The 18,635-nt window shown below is 52.1% G+C and overlaps 1 protein-coding gene across 1 annotated transcript in view; it reads left to right on the top strand.

The window, feature by feature from the left end:
• The window catches only part of LOC123355883 (scavenger receptor cysteine-rich type 1 protein M130-like), a 153,056-nt gene that overhangs the window by 99,155 nt on the left and 35,266 nt on the right, over nt 1–18,635 (top strand). The gene's annotated exons all lie outside the window — the stretch shown is intronic.

Below are 18,635 nucleotides of genomic sequence, written 5' to 3'. Positions count from 1 at the left end.
CCCCACAGGGTCAGGCAGGAAACTCCCACATGGTGCGTAGCTCTTTGCTCCACAGCCCACCTGGCTGCCTTCCCATGCAGGCTGGGCTAGATTTACCCTCCAGCGCAATGTCACTGCGATACACCTGGATCCCTCTGCACTCTGCATTTGGGAAATAAATGTGTCTGCATAACCTGGCTTCATCACAGCTTGTGCAAGAAAAATGCCTGGGCACAGGGGCTTGCACAGAGTGACTAATGCACTGATAGAAACAGCCCCTGACAGGTAATACTTAGGGTAGGAACATGGATCACTACAGCTGGCTGAACAGTGATAATGCCTCTTTGTTCTGATTAGCTCAGTTTGCACCTCTCTGCAAGTCCCTGATCACCACCATTGGTGAGGTCACATCTGAACACGGGGGTCAGTGCTCTGTGTGTCTCCCTCTTGCACCCTGCCACTCACTCACTATCCTCATTGTAGGATCTCCAGAAACTGTGTGTGTGTGGGGGGGGGGAGTTCACCCCAGCTCTGTGCCCTCTCAGCCCCGGCTGTGTGACCACAAAGGGGCCACAGTCACCATAAGCCCCGCCCCTTCCCTCAGAACTATGTCTGGTAACAGTGGGGTTGTAGCGGGGCAGTAACCCCCACTCCTACCCTGAAGGGCTTAAAACAGCCCTGGGAGAGGGCTGTGGTAGGGGAAAACCTGGGCTGATTGGGGAAGTAGCCACAGCTGGGCCATGCCCCAAGCAGGCTGCAGCTGGCCCTTATAAGAGGGCAGTGACCCAGGAAGCAGTTAGTCTCTTTCTGCTTTCACAGGGAGGGAGGGAGGCTGCCTGCCTGCCTGCCTGCCTGCCTGCCTGGAAGCTCAGGGTGCCCAGAGTAAGGCTGGGGAAAGGTCACAGGGGCTGGGGAGCTCCAGACAGGCAACTCCCCAGGCTGCATGGCCTAGTTCAAGGCCCCATAGAGGTACTTAGTTGTACAGAAAGGCAGCAGGTGCAAAACCCCCTTGCCTGTGATGAGTGGCTTATACTGCAGTCTCCCCAGGGAGTGGGGGCTAGCTGGTGACTGGCGGTAGCCTATGAGTGAGACAAGGTGGGGATAGGGGTTCCCTGGGGAGGGGAGACCCTGAGACTGAGGGGTGTACTGCCAGGGGGCAGCATCCCAGTTAATGAGGCACTGGAGTCCTGGGAGGGACACAGGGGCCAAGCAGCAGTGGGATACTGGCCTGCAGAGGGTGCTCCAAGGCTGGAAAGTGAGCTAATTCCCAGGACACCAGCAGGAGGCGCTGCAGGGGTGAGTCTTACACCGGTACAGGGAGCCTCCTAAACAGGAGTAACCCCCAGTACATGGAGGTGCATTTGTAACACTGACAGACCCTGGTTGTTAGTCGTCAGGATTGAACCTGGGACCTCTAAAGCTCTAAAGTGTTATGGGTCTCTACTGCATGAGCTAAAAAATTACCAGCCTATTAACCAAAACTGTAGCAAACTCATCAATATCTAGGTGCCACTAGAGGGAGACAGAGCACCACACCCAGCAGGAATGGGTTACACATTGGCTCCCCTCTCAGTCCCTGTGCCAGGTTCAGCACTGGTGCAAGGAGCTACTGGGGCCAAGGGTCTCTTTCTGGGCTTGATTCTGGGTTTCCCATGTAAAGTGAATCCTGCAGCTGCAGTCTCTCAACTGATCCTGGTATAACTGACTGAGCTGCCACTCATCCTTATTGCCACTGTTTCTATACCAGAAATGCACAATTGCAGAGAGGAGCTCATTCGCATAATGGGAGGAGCCAAAAGCAGGAGCCTAGCAGCCACACCCCCATTCCCTGCTGGGTGTGTTGTGTGTGAGTCTGTGTGATTTCTGCCATGGTTTCCCAGCCCTGCTCGGTCACATGGTGCGGCTCGCCCCCCCCCTCCCTGCGTGGTGGCCGGGGCTGCTCCAGACCTCAGCACACCAAGCACGTGCTTGGGGCTTCATGCCGCGGGGGGTGCTCTGCTGGTCGCCGGGAGGGCGGCAGGCGGCTCCGGTGGACCTCCTGCAGGCATGCCTGTGGGAGGTCCACCGGAGCCGCAGGACCGGCGACCAGCAGAGCACCTCCCACAGCATGCCGCCCTGCTTGGGGCAGCAAAATGTCTAGAGCCGCCCCTGGTGGCAGCTGCTGGAACCTGTGAGCTGCAAGCTTTGCCCCACGGGGAGAGGCAGGAGAAATAGGTGGGAGCTGCAGGGAAGGGGGCTGCTGCTTTCCAGGAGGGGAGACTGAGGGTAACAGAGGGTGGGGCCTGTCTGCAGGATGGGGCATGACTCGAGGTGTTCCAAGGGTGGCTGAAAATTTAAATTGTGCCCCTCGCACTATCAGCAGGCACAGGTAGTCTCTGCCTGGGATTGTAAACCCTGAACTTCTGGGCTGTTCCCTGCTGCTTGCGGGATTTGGGGAGTATCCAGAGGGTGCAAAGGAACTCGACTGGCTGCCTGGGAACTAGGCACAAGCAGTTTCCAAGGCAAATTCCAAATAAGTGCAAAGTAGAAACTTACCTGTCTGAGAAACCCTCACTCCAGCCATCCAACTCCAGTTACCTGGTTTCGAAGATGTAACTCATCTTGGTACCAAAGTAATCAATGAGCCACATAAATTGTTTCCCTTCACGTTTACTACTGAAAATTATTTACCTCAGAAATAAAGAATCGTTGTTCTGAGGTTACAGAGCCATTTACGCTAAAGGAAAAGATTCCTCGGCACTTTAAGTTTCCTGCATGAATGCTCAGTGTGTGTCCTTCATTTTGAGTCTTTATCACATATTGGCACCAAACTTGGGCCTTGGCAGGTGTCACAGATCTACAGGATCTGTGCTAGGCCCCAGCTTTTAAACAGTCCCTTGAAGACACCTTCAGTGTGCCAGACCCACCATCGGTCACTCTCTTCCTTAAGGTAGATCATGTGGCCTCAATGCCTCCAAGACAGAGTATCTGTGCTCCAGCACTTCTGTTTCGCACCATGAGCTCTGCACAGTGAATCCAACTGAGACAGGCACCTGCTCAGAGACTTACACTCATCAGGGACCAATGCACCTCAGCAAGTATCTGCAGTGACTGCAGGCAGCCTTTTCAAAACACAGCAGGGTTTATTAGTCAGCTGGAACACAGCATCAGGAAGTCCTGCGGTTATGGTTACCATATGTCTGGTTTTCCTGGACATAAACTATTTTTTTGTTTGCTGACCTCTGTCCGGGCAGATTTTCCAAATAAGAGAAAATGTCCAGGATTTTTCCAGATGTTGCAGCTCAGAAAGAGCCATCTCCACGCCCTGATTGGTCCCTCCCCAGGGCATCCGCATCTGCCGCGTCCTGCTAGCCCCATCCCAGCCTGGCCCACCAAGTAAGCGGAGCCACCAAGCACCTGTTGGCCTGGCCACCTGCCCCACCACAGGGCCTCAGAACCCAATCAGGAGTCGTGAGAGGGCCAGGCCCCAGCTCCCAGCCCAGGGAAGAGGGAGAAGCCTGCAGGGAGACCTTGACTGATGGGCTGGCTCTGCTGACTAGGCATGCACCAGCTGGCAGGAAATGTGACACTGACCCCCCACCTCGAGAGTGAGGCTGCAGGTACCCTCTCCAGCATCCCCCAAATACTCCCTCCCAGTACACACACACCCCTCCAGCATCCCCCAAATATCCCCTCCATCATCCCCCAACTGTAACCCTTCTCCATATTGGGTCACAGAAGGGCTACCATGAGGCATGCTGCTGTGGACCCATCTTGGTTTCTTCTCTCTTTCTCTCTCTCTCTTTGTCCCTCAGTCCCAGATGAGCTCCCATGTCTCTCCAAAGGACAGTTCTTATCCTAGACTCCTGTCACTGCTCGGTCCATTGTCCTCCTCCTGCCGATTATGGCCAATTATCCATATTGCACCAAAGCAAACACATCACAGTTCCCACAGTCTACATGCCAGGCAGCAATCTTGTACCTACAGGGCAGTACCAGGAGGGGAGCATGAAAATGGACATGCCCCAGGGGAGAACAGCAGAGAAGCCAGCACAGAGCATGGCCTTGTTAAATGCTGTGATTGAGTAGGACCCTGTTCACCAGCTTTGCACGTACAACATCCACTTACACCAAATTTGCCCAGGCGTGCACTGGAGAATATGCACAATACAGGTTTTGCTGACCACTCCCTTTCTTGCTCAGCCACTGTCCAAATTCTCTTTTGGAGCCTGCCTCTTGTTTCACCGAGCCAGAGGGTCTAGTTGCAGTTACAGTGACTTCATCCAGCCAACCGTCACCTCAGAGGTGGCAAATGGGTGCAGTGCACTAGTGGGGATGGTAAAGGCCCACTTTACACCAGTGCAGCTGCCTACACACAGCGCTATGGAGACCTGAGCCCTCTGTGTGCACATAGCCCTGCACTCACTGCTAGAGCTAAACATTTCTCACACTGGTGACGTATTAATTGTCACTGGTGCTCTACGAGTCCCACCCAAAACAGGAGGCTGTTGTTCATTCACTGCAATGAAGGCCAGACTCTCCTTACTGCCTGTGCACAGACAGCTCCGCATGTCAGAGACTGTGGAGTTAAGTTAAAATTAATTGACAGAAAGCTTCATTTACACAGAGTGCATGTTGCCCAGAGGTATCTCGTGCCTTTCTAGGACATCGAGTTGGGTCAAACTCAAACCGCTGAAAACCAGGCAATACAGAGTTACGGTAAATGCCAAGGCAGCCTTAACTCTGACCCCTGGAGCTGGCACTAGCTACTGGCACTGGGAATTATTTGCATGTGCTCCAGCTGCAGCCACTGTGTTAGGTGTAGCTGTGCTGAATGGTGGAGGCATGAGTGGGAGCAGTTTGGCAGAGCTGTGACTGTGATATGAGGAGGTCTGGGACTAAGCACCACCATGTGATGAAAGGGAAGAGGTGCCTGACTACCCTGGGGATCCCATATGCCTCATTTCAGTGCTGTGTTCTGTAGAGTGTGTCAGGGGCAGAGCACAGGCATCTTCTTGCCCTGGGGATTGCAGCAGTGAGGTGGGAGATGGAAGCAGTCTGTGTGTTTAATGATGGTGAAAGGACAGTGTTAGCTGGAATCCTGTGAGTGCAGGTGAAGGAGTTGTGAGAGGGGGCAAAGGGGTTGTACAATGTAACAAGTGTGGGGTTGTTTCTGACTGCGGAATAGGGTCAGTGTTTGCAGGGCACTGGCCACTGAGGACCCTCCTCTGTGACTATTAAATGTTTTCATTTTCTTGTGTGCAGATGCTCCAGTGCCAGGCCTTTCCTTTCCCTTGGAATGGCTCCCATTTTACAATTTGTTTTCTGAATGTGGGTCGGTGTCATGGAGGGTCTTAGCCCAGCTGTGGGACCCATGGCTAGGGGTGGAGGCTTATCTGGGAGGAATCGCTGATCCAGCCAGGAGTTTGCCTGCTCTGCAGCAGGGCTGGCTCTAGGATTTTTGCCACCCCAAGCAAAAAAAAATTTGGCTGCCCCCCACCCCAGCCCTGGGCTCTCCCACCCCACACCAGTGCCCTCCCCCACCCGCACCCCCTGCCACGCCAACCCTGGGCTCTCCCCCACAAACGTGATCACCTCATTCACCATAGCAATCTTCGTTTACACTTGCAGTGGGGATCAAACTGTTTCTCCTATTTTTATTTCACTTTAGTATAAATCTCGCCCTCCCTACCTCCCAAAATCCCATCTTTAGTGCTCCAAATGCACATGGAAGGTATAGGGACTAACCCTCAAACCTTCTACCTGGAAAGGGATGGGGATCTGGTAAAAAGGGTTCAGGCAGAGGAGAGGGTGTGAGGGCACTTGGGGGCTCTACACTGGCAGAGAAGCTGGGTGTGATGTACTCACGGAGGAGGGTGGAGGAGGAGAGGGAGGTATCAGGAGGGTTGCAGGAGAAGAGGTGCAGGGGAAGGGGGGAGGTGCGGGAGGAGAGGGCTGGGGGAGGGTACAAGGGTAAGGAGCAATGGGGGGAGGTACAAGTGGAGGGGCTGTGAGCAGGATTGGGGGTGCAAGGGCTGAGAGGAGCAGGTGCTGAAAGCTGCTTCCCCAGCCCCGTGCAGGCAGAGCCGAGAGGACGGACACTCACCCCAGGTGCCCAAGCCGTGGGGGTCCCCCGGGGGGCAGTATCCCCCGCTGCCCCACTCCGAGCCGGGCTCTGCATCTCCCCGCCCAGGGCAGGCAGCGGGGGGCTGAGGAGGGGGAGGTGCGCGGCGAGCTGGGTCCGGGGGCAGGAGGGGGTGGTGGCAGCTCCCTGGCAGCTCGGGCTGCCCAGCCACTCGCCCTGTCAGCGCGCGAGCCGGGATCTGCGCCCCCTGCCCAGCCCGGTGGTGCCCTGCACAGCCCACTCGGGCGGGGAAACGCCGCCCTGCCCTGGGGAGACTCAGAGCGGCAGGGGTGGTGGCAGCAGGGCCCCTACTCCCTCCCTGCATCCTGGGCCCCACTTCCCCCCCCAGCTCCTCACACACAGGCTGGGCTGCGGTTCAGGTTGCCCTGCCACTGGAGAGCCCGAGCATCATCCCCCGGAGCTCAGCCCCTCTCACCGCCGCAGCCCGGGCCCGGCTCCGGGCGATGATGCTCGGGCTCCCCAGCGGCAGGGCAGCCTGAACCGCGGTCCAGCCTGTGCGACTCAGGCTGCCGTGAGCGCCATCTAGCGACTGAAGCCAGAACTGCAGTGTCAGGTCCTGCTCAGCCTGAAAGCCTCAGCTGACAGAGAACATCTTGGTTCAGGGCCGACTCCCGGCTTTTTGTGCCCCCCCCCCCAAAAAATAAATAAAAATAAAAAAAGGGCGGGAGGAGGGGCTGGAGTTCCGCCCCTTGGAAAGTGCCACCCCAAGCACATGCTTGGAGCGCTGGTGCCTAGAGCCAGCCCTGCTCTGCAGGGTGGAAGATTTCTTGTTGATGCAGTCGTTCGTCAGGGCAGTAGTGATGCTGGCGCTGTCTGCCCCACAGGGCCCTGGGACTGAGGATGCCACTTGCCACTTTTGAGGGAAAATATTTGGGAAACTTAGTTATGGTCATAGAAACATTTAATGAAAATCATTGAATTAGTGAATTTGCCTGTTTGCAAATAATGTGTCTGGTTGTTTATAACCATTAATTTCTGTTCAAAAAATTGTATATGAGTTTACATTGGGATTACCAAAGAGGCTGATGGGAGTTTGGTGCCCAATTTGCTTTGACTTTCAATAAGACTTTGGCTCCTAAGTGCCCAAGGGCCAGGTTTTAAAAGATATGTAAGTGTCTATAAATGCAGATAGGTGCTCAGTGGGATTTTCAAATGTGCCTGGTGCTGAACTCCCAGGAGATTTGGAAAGTCCCAGTAGTTGCCTGTCTTCACTCCTAGGTGCCTGAATGTCCTTTAAAATCTGGCCCTGAGTCACTTTTGAAAATGACAGGTAGGCTCCTAAGTCACTGAGGCACATCTGAAATGTTTACCCTTAGGTTAAAATCCAGACTCAGGCACCTAGCCAGAGTAGCTTGGAAGATACACAGAGGGAAGGGTGTTTATGGAGCCCCTTTCCCACCCTCATAGGGTGACCAGGCAATGGGTTGATCATCCTGACTCCCTGATACCCTGTAGATCTGGTGTAGAATAGAGGGCTCAGCCAAAAGCATATCTCAGACTCACCCAGCACAAGGATATCGTATTATGGAGGAACTTCCTGGGACTCCATAGTTAACGTTACAACTACAGGTCCATTATAAGTTTTATTTGTAACTCTTCTCTTTTTAACAGTTAGTAGGAGTAATAAATTCCTATGCAAACAGTAGAAGGAAGAGTAGAATATTTTTCTTAGAATTTCAAATGTTTTAGCAGCTCCCCTGGCAATGGGAGCTAAAGGTAAGTGTTTAATCTTAACCCTCTCTGGATTGTGAGTGTTTCTATGCAAAATCTCAACAACTTCTTAACATGGGGGAGGTGAAGGCGGGGGGTGGGGGGGGCGTGATATGCAATTTCCTAGCATTGTTAAAAAAATAAAGATGACAGGCAGGACTTTATTAAAATGAGCTTCATTTCCAGGACTTTGAAATTCTACACAAAACGGACTGGCCCTCGCCGATGTAAATTCTCTAGCAACAACAGAAGCAGCCTAGATTCCATTAGTTGTGCATTCACTGTGCCACTGATTTTGAGTTCCCTCCACCATGGCACTACAGTTCCCATGCAACAGTCTATGCACAGTATCCTCTGTGTTTTTTGGCCTTCACCTCCGGACCTGAGGGGAAGAAAGATTTCCCTCCCCTAAGGCCTTTCTGAGACTGGGCTCAGCTAACCCTGTTCCCCTCTCTCTTTCCCCACAAGGGGCATCCTTCCTGTGCTTCTTTATCTGATACGGGCTGATGGGCTACTTGGCTCTTTATCCACCCAGCCCGCGAGCCTTCTTAGCTAATGACCTCAGTCAGCTTTCTTTAGGGGACTAACTGACATCTAAGAGATCCGTGTCACACTGTCTGGAGTGGCTCATGACTGTGAGTGCCTCCTCAGGGCAGACTGTCAGAAAACAGGGCAGACACTGCAAACTGGTGGTGTGTTCTATAATTAGATTTCACCAGGCCAGTATCAAATGTGAACTCCTGGATTCCTAGGCACCGACTCTGTGGAAAATATTAGCGGGTGCTCAGCACCCACCAGCAGCCAAGCTCCCCACACCCAGTGCCTCCTGCCTGCCGAAGGCTCCGCCAATCAACTCTTCCTTCTCCCTCCCTGTGCCTCCCACTCACCACGATCAGTTGTTCTGTGGCGTCCAGGAGGCACTGAGAGGGATGGGGAGGAGCAGGGATGGGGCGTGATCGGGGGAAGGGTAGAAAGAGGCGGGGCAGGGGGGAGCATTGGGGAGGGGGTGCAGTGTGGAAGAAACTGGGGGCAGACCAGGAGTTGAGCACCCCCGGGACAATTGGAAACTGGCACCTGTGCCTGGTTTACTATAACAGTCTTACCACGAGTCACAGACAGTGCCCTTAGACCAATGGGGGAAACCTGCAGCCTGCAGGCCGCATGTGGCCCATCAGAGTAATCAGTTGCTGGGCCGCCCGATAGTTTGTTTACATTTCACAGCCGCCCGCAGTTCCCAGTGGCCGCGGTCTATAATTCAAAATTGTAGCAGAGATGTAGTCATCTGCCAGTTTCCCAAAAGTCTCTCAGGACTCCCCAGAATAACTCTGGGGAGCTCCATCTTTTCATTCACTTATTCCACCCTGTTAGAATTCAGACAGTCCAGAGATGAAGGATCTTTCCCTGAATCCAGACTTACAGCTTCTTCTCACAGAAAACAAACTGAGAGGGTCATTACCCACATGGACTCTTCCTTTGATGACAGAGAGTGAGGCAGGGGCGGCTCTAGAAATCACGCTGCCCCAAGCAGCGCGGTGCGCTGCGCCGCCCTTCCCCGGTCCTGCGGCGGGTCCCCTCTTCCCGCGGCTCCGGTTGAGCTCCCACAGGCATGCCTGCGGCAGGTCGACCGGAGCCCCGGGACGAGCGGACCTGCCGCAGGCATGACTGCGGCGGGTGCCGTGGTCCCGCGGCTCGGCTGGACCTCCCGCAGGCATGCCTGCGGGAGCTAAACCGGAGCCGCGGGAAGAGGGAACCTGCCGCAGTCATGCCTGTGGCAGGTCCGCTTGTCCCAGGCTCCGGTTGACCTCCCGCAGTCATGCCTGCGGGCGGTCCCGCCGAGCCACGGGACGAGCGCCCCCTCCGCAGTCATGCCTGCGGCAGGTCCACTCGTCCCGGGACTCCGGTGGACCTCCCGCAGGCATGACTGCGGCAGGTCCGCCGGCCCAGCCTCCCGCCCTCCCCGGCGACAGGGGACGCCCCCTACATTTTGCCGCCCTAGGCACCAGCTTGTTTTGCTGGTGCCTAGAGCCGCCCCTGGAGTGAGGAATGCATTTAGTGTTTGCCTCCAATCATCACACACAATGACCACTTGCTTTGAAATTAGCACTTTTCTGTGAAAGTTCTTCATTTGCATTCCACAAGGCTTCTTTCTCCTTTGGTAGGTTATTTAGTTACAGGGCAATACACAGTGTAAATGTTTGCTATTGCATTATAACGGGATATAGATAAGTGAGAACAATGCAAATAACATCCTGTTAGTTTTCTTGAAGATTAAACACTCTTATACATTTACACATTTAATAATCACTTTGACCAATACTAATACACAGGTAAATTAGCCAGGCTGTGCATTTGTAAGCCTTCAATGAGACCTGGGGCTTTGGCATGAGCTGGCACCCGGTCTGCCAGCATCACAATCCGAGTGCAGGCTCATCTGTTCACCCCCAGCACTCTGTCCTAGGGAGATTGTCTTCCCCTATTGGGCCCAGGCAGTGCAGAAAGGAAACCACCTGAATTGAATGTAGAAGGGACAAGAATCAAACCGGGATGAGAGGAGGAGAGTAGATTGGGAGAAGGAGCTTGTGGGGTGGCCAGGGGACAGACGGACATTCCGAGACTGGATACTGGTGGGAAGCGAGAAACTGAGACTGGGAGAGAAAGGGGAGATGGGAACTGTCTGGGCAAGGAGACTGGGTCTGGGAGGAGGGAGGGGAGGAGACTGTTACTGCCTTGGCTGAGTAAATAGAACAAGAGTTGGGAGACAGAGACTGTGACTTGCTGAGCAAGAAGATTGGGAGCTGGGGGAGACTGGGACTGACTGGACAAGGAGTCTTGGACTGGGAACCAGTGGGGTGGAACTGGTGGTGGGTGAGGACAGATTGACCAGATCAGGGACCAGAGTGTGGGGAGAGTCTAAAACTAACTGGCCAACGACACTGGAATAAGCAGTCAGGGTGGGGTTGGGGAGACTGAGAGCAGATCTACATGAACATTTAGTATGTGGCAAGCTGGGATGCAAATCTAACCTGCACTGTCCTGCCATGCACCGAGTGTCCATGTGATCCATGCTGGCGGGCACTAACAGTTCCCTAGTGTGCTTTGATTTACTCCTGTTTCACAGCACTAGGGAAATGTTAGTGCGCAGCAGCAGGGTCCACACAGACACTCAGTGTGCAGAAGGATAGTGTGAGGTAAATTTACACCCCAGTAATTTACATTCTGCTCTATTTGCTGGATATCTAGGCAGAGGAGGGGTGTTCATGTAAATACAGTTTGCTCCTGAAGTGTTTCCCATTCCCAGCTAGCTGTCAGGGGAGAATTCATTCAGACCGTGCTTCTGTCTGCAATTTCCTAGTATTTTTACAAAATAAAAAGATGGGTTGGGCAGGAGCTTTACAAAAATGAGCTTCATTGTCAGGACTTTGAAACTCTGCAAAAAACAGATCGACCTTCGCCAATGTAAATTCCCTAATGTGGTAATAATAACTGCAATGCCTTGTGCTGCACACCTAGCACGTGCACAGCAGGGAGTCCCTCTCCTCTGAACTTCACCAGGAGGAGGGAGCTGCACAAGAACCAAGGGGTATCAGAACAAAAGTCCCTTCTGTGCACCTTTCTGTAAAACTGCACCTGCATCTCAGCTGGAGCTGCACGTTTGCAGTGGGAATAAAGTTTGAGTTTGTAATAGGGCGCTTGAAGGGCTGGGCTGCCTAGTGATTGGTTCCCCTGACCTCCATCCCCTTGTTTTCAAGGTCAATTTGCCTCAGTCTTTTAGGCAGTGGGGTAGGGAAACCCAGGCCCTCGCTCTCTACCAGGTCCCAGCCCAGGGTCCTGCATGTATCTACCCCTGAATAGGGGAGGCCTCCCAGCAGGGATCTAAATCCCCTGCACTGGGCTACTTCTTACCACTGTCCCTTTTGTTTGGGGCATGGCCCCTCTAGTACCGTTTGCTGGGTGGTTTGTACCCCATAGCGCCTCTCGTGGCTCTTGGATGCCCTCTCGTCCCAGCCTCCTTCAGGTGGGGCAGCAGTAAATTTGGTGAGACTGAACCGTACAATGTCTCTGGGCTTTAGGGACCCAGTTACCTCAGTTGCCAGAGGCTCCTAGTCTCCTCCACAGTCCTCCTTGGCTGGGGAGACAGTGCCTACTCCCTGGTGGCTGCCTCGGCTGACAGGCTAGTGACCTTTCCCCTCAGGTCGGGAGGCGGATAGCTCCTGCCTCTTCTCCAGTCAGCCCTCAACTGAGCCAGGCTCTCTCCTTTTCTCCCCCACCCCAGGCCTGGCATTGGCTGCAGGTACAGTAGGGTGGGGCTAGCTGGGCCCAAAGGCTCCTTTAACCCCTGCAGTGCTGGCAGGGTAGTTCCACGTGGTTGGAGAGGAGGATGAGTCTTTCCATGGCCCTTTAGTTATGTCCATTCTTGTCACTAATCCCCGTCTTCCCTGGATAGAGGTGCAGGGCCAGCTCACAGGGCCAAACCCAGGGTTCCTTACTCAGTCAGGCAGCTATTGACTGTAATGTGAGTTTCCTTTGTACAGACTGAGTAGAAGCAGGATAAAGGACTCAGGATTGGGCCCATTCAGAATTATTCCAGAAATAATCAGCCAGTCATCTACAAACTGTTCTGTGCACTAGATATCACTGAGAACAACACATACGGGAGCTGTGATGTTTCTGCACCAAGTGATTTTTGAGAGATACTGTCCTGACAGAATACTAGAAAACTTTCCAAAAAGTGACAGTCACCTTCTTATATGCAGTGTTGTTGTAGCCGTGTTAGTCCCAGGATATGAGAGAGACAGAGTGGGTGAGGTAATATCTTTTATTGGACCCATTTCTGCTGGAAAGAGACAAACTTTTGATCTGAAAGAGAAGAGCTGTGTGCAAGCTCAGAAGCTTGTCTCTTTCACCAACAGAAGTTGGTCCAATAAAAGATATTACCTCAGCAACTTTGACTCTCTCAACCCCTTCTCGTCCAGCTTTCACTTCTCATTTCTGGTTGGATTCATACCAAACTTCGGCAAAATGTTCTCCTCCGCCAAGGTTCCAACTCAGTCATTGCACAGGCTGGACGGTGCCCAGGGAGTGAATCAGGGATGCACAGTGAAAGAGGCTTTTGTCTGTAGGCCCCAGCCTCATTGGTTGCAGCAGCAGCATCACCATCATTGGTGATCCCTCCATTTGAGGATGATCTATACCACAGATTTACATATGGGTCCCGAGACTGAGGAATCTGATCCTGGAACCATAGACCTGCCCGCAGTAGGTACAGACGTTTCCTGATGGGTCAGCTGCCTGCTGGGAGAAAGTTCTTTTTCTTTCCTTCCTTCTCTCTCTCTTTTCAACTTCAAGGGCAAGGCACTTCTCCTCAAAGCAGGCCACTGCCTGGTGGAGAATGTGGCAACAATGAGATCAGTTGGTTCCTTGCTCCTCCCAGCTTTCGATGTCCACATGAGTTTTCTTGAGATACACTTTCAGTGTGTCCTTGTAGGATTTCCTCTGACTACCAGGAGATCTCTGACCATGAGTGAGCTAAGAGTACAGGGCTTGTTTTGGGAGGTGAGAGTTTGGCATCTGCACAGAATGTCCAGGCCAGCGGAGTTGGTGTGTGTGGATCATTGCTTCAATGTTGGTGGCATTGGCTTCAATGAGGATGCTGGTGTTAGTGCAGCGATATTCCCACTTGATGCAAAGGATCTTCTGGAGGCATCATTGGTGGTACCTCTCCAGACTCTTGTGGTGCTGTTGATAGGTCACCTGGGTTTTGCATCTATAAAGAAGTGTAGAATAACAATTGTCTCATAGACCTGGATCTTGGTGTCCTTCCGTAGGACACAGTCTGTGAAAATGCACCAGAGCAGTTTCCCAACGGAAGCACTTGTGCAATGGATCCTGTGCTGGATCTCACTGTGATTTTTTGTATTTTGAGAAAGTTGGCTACTGAGGTAACAGAAGTCCTCAACTCTCTCCAAGCTCTGTCCCTTGATTGTGATTTCTGGTGGGTGATGTGCAAGGCCTGAAGCAGGCTGAAGGAGCACTTTAGTTTAGTTTTCTTGATATTGAGTGAGAGTCATAGGTGTCAGTAAGGTTGTGCAAAAAAATGCAGTGTGGACTGAAGGGCATTCTCAGTGTGTGTGACGATGACAGCGTCATCAGCGTACTGAAGGTCAGTAATGGACGCCCTGAGGAACTTAGACTTAAACTGGAAATATCAAAGATTAATAAGCCGCCCATCCATTCTTTATTGAATGTGAACTCCGTTAATAAATTTTGGACAGCAGACAAATCTGGGCAGCACCTTCCACAGGGCTTCATGATTGACAGAGTCAAAGGCTTTTGTCAAATAGATGAAGGCCATGTACAGGTCCTGATTTTGATCCCAAGACTTTTCCTGGATTTGGTGGGCAACGAAGATCATGTTGGTTGTCCCTCAAGATGGTCTAAAACCACACTGAGAGTCTGGCAATATTTCCTCAGCAAGGGGAAGTAATTGGTTTGAGAGGATACGGGCGAGAGTTTCCCCTGCTGTAGATAGCAAGGCAATGCCACCATAATTTCCACACTCCAACGTATCTCCTTTTTTAAAGATGGTAACAATGTTGGCATTTCTCAAGTCTTCTGGAATCTTCTCATTATACCAAATGTGAAGAAAAATGAAGCTCCCAATAGCATAGCTCTGAGGATCATTGGAGCACACAAGCCCCTTCGTCACAACAAGGTGACGGTCCCCAAAGATGGGTTGCAGTAGTGGCAAGATGTGTAACCAATAAAATTATGCTGAAATTATGCTCCTGGCTGCTATGGGCCAGCAAGGCAACAGGCACTAGAACTGAGATGAGGGAGAGTGTTTCCACCTATTGGTCCCAAGCAGTGTGGGGAGGAAGCAACCGGAATTGAATGCAGACTGGGGTGAGAGGGGAAAGTAGATGAGGACAAGGATGCAGGGGGAATATTCTGAGCCTGGAGTCTGGTGGATGGAGAGAAACTGGGACTGGGAGAGAAAGCGCGAGATGGGGACTGGCTGGGCAAGGAGAATGGGACTCGGAGGAGAGGGAAAGAGACTAGGACTGGCTAAGCAGGGCAATTAGGAGAGGGAGTGGGTGAGGAGAGACTGTGACTTGCTGAGCAAGGAGATTGGGAGCTGGGGAGACTGGGACTGACTGGGTGAGGAGTGTGGGACTGGGAACCAGTGGGGAGGAACTGGAGATGGATGAGGAAAAACAGGCCAGATCAGGAACCAGGGTGTTGGGGAAGTCTAAGACTAACTGGGCAACGAGACTGGAATAAGCAGCCAGGGTGGGATCGGGGAGACTGAGAGCAGATCCACACGAACATTTAGCGTGTGGCAAGCTGGGGTGTAAATCTACCTTGCACTGTCCTGTCAGTCACCCAGTGTCCATTTGGACTGTGCTGCCATTCTCCGAGGCCTTGTCTACACTACCACTTAAGTTGATGTTAATTATGTCACTCAGGGGTGTGACTCCCCCCCACGGAACGTAAGTTACATCGATTTAAAACGTTCTTCCATCCATGTAATGCATCTTCATCAGACGTGCTAAATCAGCACCACTGCATCGATGCACTGCACTGATACAGCGCGGGAGGGAAGACAAGCCCTAACAGTTCCCTAGGGAACAGATCTAGTCCCGTTTCAAAGCACTAGGGGAATGTTAGTGCGCAGCAGCAGGTTCCACGCAGACACTCACTGTGCAGCAGCCCAGAGCAGGTTACATTTTGCCACAAACTAAGTGTTCATGTAGAGAAGCCTTGAGATTGGATGAGGCATCCAGGGAGGGAAACTGGGAGTTGGGGCAGACAGGAGAACCCAGCGCAAGTGTGGGAGTGAGAAACAGATCAGATGAGGGCCCCAGAGGGGACGGGCAGTGCAGAGAACAGGGAGGGAAATGAGCACTTGGCTGGGGAAGCGAAAGGTGAAGTCTAGGACTGGCTTGGCAAGGAGACAGGGTCTGGGGATGAGAAGCTCGAGGAACGGAGACTGGAAATTGGTAGACAAGAAGAATGGGACTGGGATGTAGAGCAAGGAATGGGGGAGAGACAGGACTGGGACAGGGACAGGTTGGAGGGGAGAGGGCTGAAGGAGGAACACGGGAAGAAGGCTCTGTGACTGCTAGAACCAGGGCCGCCCAGAGAGGGGGGCAAGTGAGGCAATTTGCCCCAGGCTCTGGGGCCCTGCAGGGGCCCCCATGAGTTTTTCAGGGCCCCCGGAGGTTCTTCCTCTCCCAGTCTTCACCAACAGGGGGTCCTTCCACTCCGGGGCGGAAGGACCCCCCACTGCCGAATTACTGCCGAAGCGGGACCGCAGCCGGGTCTTTGGCAATAATTCAGCGGCGGGGGGTCCTTCCATTCCGGGACCCTCCGCCGAAGTGCCCTGAAGACCCGGCTGCGCTTCAGTGGCAGGTCCTGCTTCGGCGGTAATTCGGCGGTGGGTGGCTCCCGCTGCGGGTCTTCGGGGCACTTCGGCGGCTGGTCCCAGAGCGGAAGGACCCCTCACTGCCGAATTACCACCGAAGCAGAGGCTCCCCCGCCGCTGAAGACCCCAGGTCCCCGGAATCCTCTGGGTGGCCCTGGCTAGAACGCACATCTCTCTAGAGCCTGGAATGGAACCCAGTATCCCTGAGTTTTGCCATTCCCCTGCTGTCAGGAAATATCTGTCAAACCCTCCAGCCAAATCTTCTGATCCTCTTCTAGTGCTGGTCCACAAAGAGGATGACAACCTCCTACTGCTGTCAGTTACTCCATTAGCTGCAGTGGCAGAGGTTTGTGTGGTGAATCTAAAGGGTGAAAAGCTGCTGATGACCCCTGGGGGTGGCAACATGATTCTGCATTCTGGAACATCTATTTTTTCAGTTTGCTTTTTTAAAAACGTAAGGAATTATGCATAAAACTTTACTTTTAAGGAACATTAAGTTTGCAAAGTTGAGCCATAAAAAAATAAGGGAATTGACAGAATTAAAGTGTCTTTCAACTCTATTTTCGACCATCTTTACATATGCATTAAGATTCAGCCTTTCATTACATGATAACTTGCTATTTTCTCCACAGGACCCCTGCTTCATGCAGCACACGGAATTGACAGTGCTCTGAATCAGGGCTGTGGAGTGAAGGAGGTGGTTGTCTGTAGGATCCCTGCCTCATTTGTTGCAGGAATTGTGAAGTGTGCAGTGTATGAGGCTGGGAATTGCAGAAAGAGAAAGGAGGGTCTCTTGTTAAGGCAGTTGGGAATTAGGGTCCCTGGGGAATTAGGGTCTATTCCTGCCTCTGCCACAGAGTTCCTATGTGATGCTTGGCAAGTCACTTACACCAGATGTTTCACAGGTGGTCATTAATTGTGTGTTCCTCATTTTATGGGTGGCCCCCTTGAGACTGTGACTGTCTGATTTGCAGAAGTGCTGAGCACTCACAGCTCTAAACTGAAGTCAGTGGGAGCTGTGCTGCACAAGCTTAAGTACTCTCAAAAACAGGATGTGGGTATCTCAAGTTGCGCACCCAAAATCAGTGGATGCTTTTGATAATTTTGGCCATAGAGTGTCTCTGGGCTTTGGTTCTCCATGTGTAAAATGGAGATAACAACACTTCCCTACCTCCCAGGTGTTATCAGCTGTTGGCTGTGCGTGTTTTCTCTCTGTGTGTGTTTTCAGCTCTGTGCAGATAGTGGACACAGCAGGCCTCGATCAGACTGCCCAAGAAGACTATAGATTTGGTTCAATGGAGAAGGCGCTCGTTCAGGTTTATTGCTGACAAAGCACAGTACTAGCTCCCTGGATCAATGTCCACAGTTACACTGGCACCTCTATGCCCCTTACAGTGGACTTGGTTCAGTGAGTGGTGAGACTTTCCACTCCTGCTCCTCACCCCGAGGCCAGAAAAAGACACCCCCTCTGCGACTTGTCTTTTATACTCTGATAGAAACCAGTTATGTCTTGCCCCTCAGACGTGGTTAATTACCACCCTTTACCTGGTACATTTTGGTTGGATCAAAACATCTCTATCCATCACCCTGTTATCCTGACCTTACCATTAGGAGGGGTTAGTGTGTCCCTGTATCATCACTGGGAAGTGTGTTTACACCATAACCCTGTACCAGGGGTGCTCTGGTGTTACCCTTCTGGAATGTGTTTATGCACGTGCCAGTGCCTAGCACTTCTCATGAGTGTTTGTGTTTTTTCAACACCAACCACGCTTTTGCCAGGTTCATGTTCTGGACAATGAACCTGCACCTGTAGTCACAAAGGGACTAATGAAGGTTTCACAGGCAGGTACAAGTCTGGCGTTCTGAATGTTTGAGTGCTTCTCTTTGCAAAATTTAACTTTCTTTTTGATTCATAGCTGTGTAGATTTTAGGGCCAGAAGGGAACTTTAGATCTAGTCTGACCTCCTGGGTAACAAAGACTAAAGAATTTAAACCAATTACTCCTCTACTTCATCTGAACTTGCGTTTGGCTAAAGCATATCTTCCTGAAAGGCATCCAATTTTGTTCTGAATACTTCAGGAGGTAGAGAATCTTCTGCTTCCCTTGGTAGTTTGTTCCAATGTTTCATCAGTATCACTGTGAAAAATGTCTGCCTTACCTCTAATAGGAACTTATCTGGCTTTAACTTCCATCCATTGGTTCTTGTTATGACTTTCTCCACTCGATTAAGAGGCCTTTAGAATGCAGTGTTTTCTCCATGCGAAGGTATTTATACCCTGAAATCAAGACATATCTAGGTCATCTTTTTGATAAACTAAACAGATTGACCTCCTTAAATCTCTCACTGCAGGGCACATTTTCAAGCCCTGGAATTATTATTGTGGATCTTCTCTGCG

Source organism: Mauremys mutica, chromosome 1 (assembly GCF_020497125.1).
Source record: "Mauremys mutica isolate MM-2020 ecotype Southern chromosome 1, ASM2049712v1, whole genome shotgun sequence".
In the NCBI taxonomy this organism is placed as follows: domain Eukaryota; kingdom Metazoa; phylum Chordata; order Testudines; family Geoemydidae; genus Mauremys; species Mauremys mutica.
Note: the sequence above shows the minus strand (reverse complement) of the source record. Positions and strands in the feature narration are given on the sequence as shown.